A 10,311-nucleotide genomic window follows, 5' to 3' on the forward strand; every position below is an offset into this window, starting at 1 on the left:
CAGGCACCTGCTGGGATTCATCACCCCAGCATCAGTAAAGAGTCATTCTAGTGCCATCATACACCGCAAGACCTCTAGAATGATCAGTATTATGTGATCCAAAAAGGGTACATGACCACATTAACTTACCCAAAGCTGCCACCATGGGATGTGTCCTCTATGAGCAGCAGGCAGCAGTTCAAGAAAATGCACCCCGTTCTGAGTCATGGTGCCAATTTTCTACATGTTTCCAAGTTCATTCTAAGTCATCCAGTTCAATAGCTGAGCTCATTCTGATCACAACAGTATATGGTTTGTTAAGGTTTGCAGCAAAAACAGTTGAACTAAAGGCTACAATTTGAAGGCCCACTATGCAATGCATTCTGGGAAATGCTGAAATGCTGACAGACATTTTAAAGGCAATCTCTAATGTTCAGAATGGGATTTACAAAAATTTTGGCACATAGCAGAAGCTCAGAGATGAGATTTGAATCTGAGCTGTGATTTCTGTTTTAAAAACTGAGTTTGAAGACAAATAAAATCAAATAAAACATGGTTAAAAGAGTAGACACTTAAAACCAAATTCCAGTCTTCAGAGCAGCAAATCCTTCATCCAACAGAGGCTCAGAGATGGCATTTTAAAAGTGAAGTGTGATTTATTTCCAAAAAAGTTAAAAAGACAAAAAACAAAGACAAATTGAATAAAATCTGGCTAAGTTGAACTAAGAGGCCACTGAGGTTAGGGTTAAAACCCAGCTCTACAGGACATTCCTACCTAGACGGACTAGGCAGAAAAATTAATAGGAGTCTTTAGCTCAGACCACCAAAAATGGTGGGCACCTGCAGAGGGTTGGAGGGAGCATAGAAAAGCAAGTCTGGTCACTTATAATGTTGGAGTTGTTTTGAGTGAGCAATTCTTCAAATGAATGGAGGTCAATGGCAGCTGTGTGAAGGGAAGGTGCCACACTGACCAAACTTGGAGGGTATGTGAGGCCCCTTCCACATATTATCTGTACCAAGATTGTCCCCCCTACCATTTTTTGTTTTTGTTTGCTCTAATGTGCAAGTGGGTTTCATCCTATATCCCTAATCCTCCACTAGATGGCAGCATAAGACTGTCTTTGAAAATGAAACTCTCTAAACAAGCCCAACCCAGATCAAAACATAATCAAATGAAACAGACTGACATATATCAATAATTTAAAAAAAAGATTTATTTTATAAAAAATTAGAAATTTTATTATATTACATCACTGTGCATGATATTAAGTAAAGAAGATATCAATGTATATATACTGAATCATGTTATTGTAATACACTGTAAGACCAATCACAGCCTATCAATTTGTAAAAGTATTTTTAATTTCTGTTTTCATGTATTTGTATATATTTTCAAAGTGTATTGTTCCATGTTGTTTTATGATGCTATGAATGGGGCTGCCAGCATAGCATCCCTCCTTTCTCTCCTCCAGCATGCACATGGCATGCCCCAGGATGCATCTGTCGTTTTCTGTTTGTTTATAATCTTGAGATACAAAATACATATTACAAAAGCAGCATAGAGTGTGACATAATGACCGCCAGGGTGCCACAAACATTGAGGCAACAAACATTGAGGCAGTACAACAGCCTAGTATTACATAAATACATTAAAGAGAACATAAAGTGCAAATTGTAATAGCTTTAGCATTGGTGGTATTTCCAATAGTTTTGATATATTGTTTGACCTCATTGCCAAAAATGGAAAGTGTTTTTTTTATTAATATAACGGCATTTATGCATGTGCCATTTGGCTAAGTATATAATAAGATTAATAATATAAAAATGTGCTGGTGCCTATCTCCGGCTCTGTTGGATAGTTAATGAAACAAAACAATACATGTTCAAAACAAATGGAGACATATGGTTCAATAGAAGCAGAAATCACAATGAAAATACTTTTCCAAAATTTAACAGAGAAAAGGCCAAAATAAATAAAACATCTTCTGTGTTTCCTTCACAAAGGGCACATAATATCCGTGTTATTGTTAAAACATTGTAGAAAAACTTTGGATGGGTAAATTCTGTGAATAATTTTAAGAAACTTCTTTATTCTTTATTAGTCATCATATATTTGGTAAATCCCTTTCCAGTTAAAGTTATCAAAAAAGATGTTCCTATAAAATATCACATATGGAGTTAACATGTTTTTCTGAAATAATGAGCATTTATTTTTTATATGTTTGTTGCTTTTACAGGTTGAGCAGAAACAGATTTGGAAAAATTTCAAGTTTGGTTGGATAAAAATGAAAGTCTTGGATTCTGTCCTATTAAACTTTTAAATAAAATAACTACTCCAGCATGTTGGGAACCAGGGTTTTTTGTTTCTTTGTGAGTGTGGGGGGGGTATTCTGTCTGTCTGCTGCTTCCCCTCTTCATCCACTAGAGGGCGACTGGAGGCGGCACCTGTGGAGACCGTGCATGCTGACTCAGCCAGTGCACCTGTGATCTATCAGGTAATCATCCTGGAGAATATGAGGAGCTGACTGCCAACACATTGACACCAGTCGGCTCGCTCCTCTTTGCCTGTACTTACCTGTCTGCCCTCCACCACATGTGACCTCCTCATTTCCAACAAAGAATCCATTCCATCAAGAACTCACTGGAACCTGAATAACTTCAAGAACACCCACAAAGAGACCCAACCCTGGAGCCCACAGTATCTCCTCTTTGGTTAAAGTCTGTGGAATTTAAACAAGTAAGATCTTTCTGATTGGTTCAAAGATTCAATTTTTCCAACGACCTCGAACTCACCATTTTCCTCTCACTACTCTTCAGAAAACAAACAACCCTGGTAGCCCCTCCCAAGGACCAGACTCAAATAAAGTTTATCTCAACAATGTGAGAATCTATCTGATTATCTGTTCTCCTGGTTGTGTTCTGTATGTGGGTAAAGAAACTGGAACCCAACATGACATTTACAGTATCTTGCAAAAGGAATCTGACCTCTTAATATGCTCCATTTTCTCAGCTCTAATCCACAAACCTCAGTGTGTTTCATTTGGGCCATCTTTATGCAACAGGAAGCAGTGGTAAAGTTGAAAATAGCTGTAACAGTGATCCAGATTCCACCTGACATGGCAATGCCTCAATCTAGTGGACGATAACAGGAACAGTAAGAAGCCCAAAGAATAATTCTTTTGGGTTGAACTGACACAAAATGTCCTCCACTGCAAGGAAGGTCAGCTGCTTTGACCTTTTGAACAAACAATTTACACATGCTCAAAGCCAAAGTTTAAAACAAATGCAAAAGGAAAACATTCTGTACCATGGTTGGTCAACCATCTTGTTTCCAGGACCAGAAGGGGAAAAAATGGGGGTGGGGGGGAATTATTAGCAGCACAAGAAAAATCAAAAACTTTAATTGCAAAAACACAATTTAAAGTCATACTGAACTTTGGAGTACACAGAAAAGAGCAATTACAACACTAAAACTTCAAAAACTGAACTTTTTACACCACAGTCAAATTAAAATAACAATTTTAACTGATAAATTATTGAATAGAACATTGTCAACATAAGACTAAATTATTTCTCTTGGGAGGTGAGCCAACCTCACCGATCCAGCTAAGATCATCCCCTGGCCTTCCAACCCTGAACGAGTGCTGCCTCACCCCATGGTCCACGTAGATCTCCTCTCCCAGCTTGATGTCTCTTGTTTTTATTAGGAGAAATGGGTCTGCCAGGCCTGGGAACTTAACTAACAGACATTTTGTGTTGATGATTTTGGCAGAAAGGTTTATCGGTCAGCCAAAGATGGCGAGTTGCGGATGACTGTCACACAGGTGGACCTGAGAGTTTATGCAGAAGTCCTTGGTCCCCAGACTTGAAAAAGTAAATCTATGCATCTTGTCCCGCCTTCAGGGACCCCGCAAGCCACCAGCCTTGGCAGCAATAGTGAATATTCCATGGTAGTCACATGCGATGGACCCCTTGATGAAAGTCCTGGTTGCAAAGAGTCATGTGGAAGAAAAAAAATATTATTTATGAATTTATTTATTTTTTTAATTAAAGAAGTGTAAGTTTCCAAAACAAGATCCAGGAACCGGCATTTGATATCCACCCACCTCTTCTTTTGGGGTGTGGTGGATAGCACTGTGCAGATCTCCAGGACCTCCTCTGCAGTGTTACAGTTCCCAGTTCAGTTGGACTTTGCAATGAAGCTCTCCATCTTGGCCAATATGGGCTTCTACCGGTTCCGTTTGGCCAGGAGAAAGAAACTACCCACGCATGCGGTTAGAGTTGAATATAACGTTCCCTGCATCAGAACCTGGTACGGTAGGGTCAGTAAGAGGAGGAAAAGAAAAAAAGTAAATAAATCAGGTGATCCCACCTCGTCTTAAACTGAATCAATTGCAACTTGTCAAAGAGGCTCCTTGTCAGGGGGGAATCCGGCCTCCAGTTTTTTAGGAGGCGGTGCATCATTCAGGGTTATCCTAAAAGACTTGAGAAAAGTGCCCAGGTCTGTGTATCCCTCACAGCTTCGCCTCCACCTTTTGGGCCTCAGAGCATTGTCTGTGGAGCTAAAGGAGATAAATACATTAAACACATCACAAAACACAAACATGGCTACCCTGAGATCAAATACACACACCCTGCTCAGCTTTAGGTTTCCGCTCTGAGCTTCCACAGGATGCAGGACTATTGCTAGTTTCCTATTCTGAAGATTGGAATTTTGATTGTGGAGTCCTTTTTTCATCACATTCTTTTCTTTTCTTTTATTTTCAGCTGTGCCAAGCGCTGGAATGGTTCAATGAGATGAGAACTACAAAGATCTCCGCGAGTTTTACCCCTAATGCACTGCAGTTACTTGATTGCTCCTCTGAAGGCTGAGTGCTGTCTTAAAAACTCTGCTTTTCCACCAAGCTCTTTTAATTCTTTGTTTTCAAACTCCTTTTCCTGATATGAAGCTTGAGAGAGCTTTTAATTTAATTTCTGAGCTTCTGCCGAAGGCTGGAACTACACAATGAGATTTGGACTACAAACATGTCCACTTCATTTACCCATCATGCTTAGCGGTCGGGACTTTAAATTAGCCTCTAGTTTGACCGTTTTGATGCAAACCCTGTTAAACTTTATACCGTTTGATTCAGCATGAACTTCTCTTTTAAACTGTATGGGTCAGAACGACCTTTAAAATGATTTGGGGATCGGTGGCGAACCGAACAGAAAATAAGACTTGGACTATATGGCCGCTGGACTTGCCCAGAGTACATTATGGCTCCTTCTTTACTACATACTACAGCTGCACGCTGCCATTTTGATCACAGAGAACGCATATGCCTACAGCTGAACTGCTGTGGCTAATGCTGGGCAAGTCTTCTCCGTTTTCAATGAGTGATTTAACCTTTTTTTGGGACCACTAAAAACCTAAAAAGTAAATGATAGAAGAATAAACCTGGATTTAACTCAGTTTAAAACCAGATTTTGGTGTTCTCTTGGAAATAAAGGTTTGATTTATTCTGCATTAATCTGATTTCAAATCCTGATTCATCTTTGGAGAATGAAAGGCCAATGGGGGCTCCTCAATAATCCTGTTTGAGACTTCACACATGATCCTGGACAAATATACACAACTAAAGTCTCAATTTAACTCAATTTAACTCTTATTTTTATCTCGGACACACAGCATGGCTTGATCAACCATGACTGGACTCTCCTTGGGTAGGGTGTCTAGCGACGCTTTCCAGGGCATGGGCCCCTCTCTCGGAGCAAGCCCATTCCAGGGCGCCCTGCCCTTCACACAGTGGCGCAAAAAGTGGGTATGCAGCGCATGCAACGCATAGGGGCGCTGCACCAGAGGGGGCGTCAAAACCCCGTCTGGAGGGGGCGGCACCCCGATGATGCCTTCGCATACACTTCACCGCGCCCTGACGCTCCTTCACCTCGCGCACATGTAAATGTAAATGTAGCGAGTTTTACCTTTCACGTGTCTTCGTCTCCGGGGGAGGGGAGGGGGGGTAAACATATGGTCGCTCATACGGATAGAGCAACCGTATGTTTTCTACGCTCCTTCACTCTTACACGTACCTTCCTTGGGGGGAGTGGGGGGGGCGGCTGATTTATGTTTTCGCATCCACCTGAATAATATGTAGTTGCGCCCCTGCCTTCACAAAGAAAACAGAACTGCTGCCAGCTTCTCCGGGTTCGTTTGCGTTACCGCACTGGGCGCCTCACGGCGCCTATCTCCACCGCTACAGGTTCAGAATAGTGAGTACTCTACAGTTTCTAAAATATAAGCTAAAGAATGACTAATAAACTAGAGTCTGGATTCCAAGTTTGTTCTAATTCTAAGTCCGAGCAGAAAAGTAGTAGTTTCATAAGAACTCAAGAATATGTGAAAGAACATGCATGTGTGTGCTTCAAAGTTTGACTTTTTGTGTGGTCCTTTCCACCTGTAGTGATACTTGTAGAGCTGACAAACCTTACAGGTGAAGCACAATGTGTTGGTCTTTCTGTCCTCATTGCTAGGGAAGACCTGACACCTGTTTCTTTTTGAATCACATGGTCTCACTGGGGTTGTAGCTGTGGTTGATGTTGAGGCAGGGCTGGCTGAGGAGGACAATGATGCTGATGGTCTTCTTGTTGTCATCCCTGGGGCCTTGCCACGAAGGAGCTCTTTAACCACCTCAGTGACCTCATCCCCAGAAATGGGAGAGCCTGTAGGGAGTTGGTTGAGTGAACAGAATCCTGCCTCATATCAGTAGCTGTTAGCGATCAGTAGCACACTGCGGGCAGATGTTTGGTGTACTACGGAGAAGAAAGCTAACGTAGCTGTTTCTCCCTACATCCAGTAGGTGACTAAGTTTGCTACAATCGATAGCCACTCAGGCACACTCGCTAGAACAGTGGTCCCCAGAGTGGGTCCTAGAGGGTCAGCATCCTGCATGTTTTAGTTCTCTCCCTGGTTTAACCCACCTGGATCAAATGATGGCTCATTATATGGCCTAAGAAGAACACCGACATGCTGAAAAGGTTGTTACTACCACCAGGGAGAGAACTAACCCATGCAGGATGTCGGCACTCGAGGACCCACTTTGGGGACCACTGTGCTAGAAGGAAACAAACGCACCCAGTACAACTTCATTCTATTGGCTGAAAGGTTGCCAGGTGACTGTGCCAAAATGCAGTTCTACATTTCGTAAATGAGCAGTCTGAGCAGAGACTAAGTGTGAGCGTGAGGAAAAGTTTTGAGTAAGCATTACAAGTTTTGAGAAGAACGACATGAAGTCCTGCTTTTAAAATAAAAATGTATGCAAAAGTATTAAAAGTTTTGAGAACAAAAGATATGAAATCCTGCTTTCAGAATGAAAATGTGTGCTCTTGGATTATGGCAGAAAATTTCCCCCATAAATTAACCATAGGAAAAAGTTTGCAAACAACAGAAGCATGACTGGCAAAAAAATGAGTAATTTATTGGACAAATAATAAAATTGTCAAAAATGACCACTAGCAAAAATAGATTTAATTTAGAACAGTAAAATATTTTAGCTATGCTGGCGCTGGGAAAAGGAATGAAACAACCAAAAAATAATAAACGATCTTCAGAAAAGTAGTTAATTACCATGCCTCCAATAGGGAAAGCTAAGGGTGAATAAAATATCAACAAAACAAAAGCAAACACCAAGGCGTTCAAATAGCAAATATCAAAAAAAGAAAAATTAGAATATCTGAACACCAGGAATCTTAAAATGGCAAATTAAACCCCAGATACAACATATAGTAAAATACCTTTTTTAGAGAACAGCTTATTTGCTCTACAAGTGTACCGAGGTAAACATTGGTAGGGTCAAGTATTGACTCAAACAGTAGCAGGCCAACCTTTACACTGAAAAACAGACCCTTGCCTGTGGTCACTTGATGTCAGGAGGATCTTACTATAGAATAGCGAGGAACTGTTGAGGGTTACAGTTAAATTCAAATCAACATTTTTACACAGCCTTCTTCTCAATAATAGGCAACTAAAACAGGGTTACTGGACAGCAGAGTCACCTGTCTTGACTGAGCCTTACCAATGTTTTCCATGAGGAAAGACAATTAACATAGGTAATTACAAAGTGCAGTTTTTAAATGAAAATGTTTATTATAAAGGGGCAGTATTACATCACTTCAAAGACTCTCCCAATCAACTTTTTCAGACTAATCAGCAGCAATTAGCAAGCAACTGGTGAAACGGTGCAACTGCTGAGCTCATTATAAGAGCTACTTCTCAGTGCAACATTGGTCAAAATTAGTTAATAAAGGAATGCTGTTGAGAAAGCTTCCTGAAGGCAGTTTCAGAAAGAGCATAAGTTTTTAAGGTGACAGACATCCAATTTCAAGGCATTTATTACAAAGTCAAATTTCTTTTAAGTGATTTTTGATATAGCATTTTTATAACAACTTAAGGTAACAGTTTGTGCTATAAAGTGGTACTATGTGCTTGGAAAATACATAATGCTACCCCTTTAAGGGAGAAAACAAACCCAAATCTCTGTGGCCCTCTGTAAAAAAAAAAAGGGATGGGATTGCTCCTGCACCTAATATCTGGTTGGGCTACCCTTAGAAGGAACAACTGCAATAAAGCATTTGTAATAACTTGCAGTGAGTCTTCCTTTTGAGAAATTTTATTCCACTCATCTTTGGAGATTTGTTGTATTTCAGCCACATTGGAAGATTTTCCAGCATGAATTACTTAAGTTCATGCCACAGCATCTCCATAGGATTCAGGTCAGGACTCTGGGATTATGGACTGTCCATGTTAGCTGTGACTTTACAATAATGTCACATGAACTACACAACTGAACGGTGTATTATATTACATTGGATCATTTCACAGCACAATACCTCCGGTAATCTCTTCCAGTTAAGATAATCCTTTCACTACAAGAATACTTTTGGCAAGAAAGCATTTTTGGTTTAATTCCTTGAGAAGTTCAGTAATAATATTCATTACTACACTGTGCCTCACTCAGTATGTTGTCATGTATACCTTACATCTGAACAACTTTGATTGTTTTGCAAGGTTTGTAGTTTTTTCAGAACATATACAGTGTTTTAGATGTGGATTTACATAATCCACATTTTTATTGGAAAATTTCCGGCTCAGAGTGAAGGAAATGAAACTTCCCAAAGAATATTTAATCCAATAAATAGTGAAGAAGTGCCAAATACAAAGACACAGATAAACAGGTATTAACTGTCATCACACAGACAAAACACTTTGTTTTTGATTCATCTAGAAATTCAGCATTAGAAGGTCTCTGTCATTTTGTTAGTGCATAAAAACAAATTCTGTAATTCATGATTACATTTTGGAACAAACTCTTAAGAAAATTCTGAAGGGGTAAATACAATATTTGATGGACTTTTAAAATAATATAAAGTCCTACACAAACAGTCCCAGCCTGTTAGCTAGAACAGGTTTCAGACTCCTTTGACTTTGTATTTATTTATTTTTTATCTTGCAAGATTTTAATGAATTTCTTACTTCTTCTAATCCAGTCTTGTTAAAAATGTGCTTTTAATTACTACATTTAAAGAGAAGTAATAAATGTTCATATAGTACTTAAGCCTAAGGAAAAACAGCACAAGTTTGGATTTCTATACCATAAAGATGTAGCTAGATGTTGTGGATTTGATGAGAAAATATTTATTACACAGGTTGGAGACTTGACTTGGAAACCCTGACACTGTACTAAAGGACCTAAGCTTTCTCAAGTACAGTTCCCTCTTGTATAAAGATTCTGTCCAGTATGTTGTCTCGGTGTACAACAAGGTATTTATTCTTTTCATCCACTCCCAAGCTGAAAATAGTATTTTAGGTACTCGTATTTTCCCAAAGGTCTAAAATCAACTTCAGTTTTTTCACATTTGAGATGTGTTATTTTTGCTCTTTGTACGAAGCAGTCCACCAGCTCTCTCTCCACTTGCCCATTTCTGATACATCCCAAAACTGGGTATTTCCACAGACAGCAGTCTGAGGTGACGTCACTGTCGTCTATGGATTCTTTGGGATTCAAATCGGGACTTTGTGATGGCCATTACTTTGTGATAACCCATACAGCAAATATGACAGACTCCTTCTGTGTTAATATTTCTCTAATCCCAACTGACCTAAAAAATGAAAAGCTTAGTCCATTTAAACTCCAATAACAGTAACCAATTGTGTCGTTTTATAAAGTTTGTCTAAATATATGGCATAAGCTACGCATGGCACTACTAAATGGCATTTCTAAGTAATACTGTTATGAATTATTTAATTTAAATTAAAATTAGCATAAAAAATAATTATAAAACACTACAGTGGGGAAA

General features: G+C 39.4%; 1 long non-coding RNA gene across 1 annotated transcript in view; it reads right to left on the reverse strand.

The window, feature by feature from the left end:
• LOC107836563 (uncharacterized) overlaps window positions 1-6,953 on the reverse strand; it is a 21,093-nt gene extending 14,140 nt beyond the window's left edge. The window contains exon 1 of the long non-coding RNA XR_001662476.1: window positions 6,448-6,953. This is a non-coding gene — a long non-coding RNA (uncharacterized LOC107836563). The remainder of the gene's footprint in view (window positions 1-6,447) is intronic.
• Between the last annotated feature and the right edge of the window lie 3,358 nt (window positions 6,954-10,311).

The sequence above is a fragment of the Poecilia formosa genome, unplaced genomic scaffold (genome assembly GCF_000485575.1).
Source record: "Poecilia formosa unplaced genomic scaffold, Poecilia_formosa-5.1.2 Scaffold67, whole genome shotgun sequence".
Classification (NCBI taxonomy): domain Eukaryota; kingdom Metazoa; phylum Chordata; class Actinopteri; order Cyprinodontiformes; family Poeciliidae; genus Poecilia; species Poecilia formosa.